Source organism: Octodon degus, unplaced genomic scaffold, assembly GCF_000260255.1.
Source record: "Octodon degus isolate 3935 unplaced genomic scaffold, OctDeg1.0 scaffold00034, whole genome shotgun sequence".
Taxonomy (NCBI): domain Eukaryota; kingdom Metazoa; phylum Chordata; class Mammalia; order Rodentia; family Octodontidae; genus Octodon; species Octodon degus.
In genome coordinates this window covers 12775750-12776367 of record NW_004524610.1, presented here as the reverse complement: position 1 = coordinate 12776367, position 618 = coordinate 12775750, and the positions used below count along the sequence as shown (strand labels likewise).

The window sequence follows — 618 nt, the reverse complement described above, 5'->3', positions numbered from 1 at the left end:
CTAAGGCAATGTCTGTCTGTCTGTCTGTCTCTCTCTCTCTCTCTCTCTCTCTCTCTCTCTCTCTCTCTCTCTCTCTCTCTCTGTCTCTCTCTCTCTTTCTTTTCCAAGTCAGATGGGTAATGCGCCCACATTGTAACAAGGTTTGAGGGAGACACATCTCATGCATCAGATTTTGTTTTAAAAACACTGCTCTTCTGTAGTGGGTTGGATTGTTCATGTGAAAGGCAAGTTCTTGCTTCAAATGTTGGCTTGGAACACATGCCTACATTACACATGGGACTGAAAATATCACATGCTTTCTAAGGGAAGTCAGTTATATATTTTCCCCTCACTTTTTTCTTTTAAAAATTTATTATTGGGCCCCAGAGAGATAGCTCAGTAGAATAAGTGTTTGCCTGGGAAGTGCTAGTCCTGAGTTCAATCCCTGGTACTGAAAAAAAATATATTATTAACATATTGCTATTGTTATAGTACACAGTAATTATATTCTTTTGGGAGATGGTACAGTGTGTAATGCAACTTAATTCTTTTTTTATTCTCTCTCTCTTCTTTCCTTTCCCCTCCTTTAGGTCTTGGCCCCCTTTCTCATTTGCAAATGATCTGCTTTATATTTCCAAA

The 618-nt window shown here is 38.7% G+C and overlaps 1 non-coding gene across 1 annotated transcript; it reads right to left on the bottom strand.

The window, feature by feature from the left end:
- Positions 1-106: 106 nt before the first annotated feature.
- On the bottom strand, positions 107-210 carry LOC111816569. The gene has a single exon (XR_002820933.1). It is a non-coding gene; the product is annotated as a small nucleolar RNA U13 (small nucleolar RNA).
- Between the last annotated feature and the right edge of the window lie 408 nt (positions 211-618).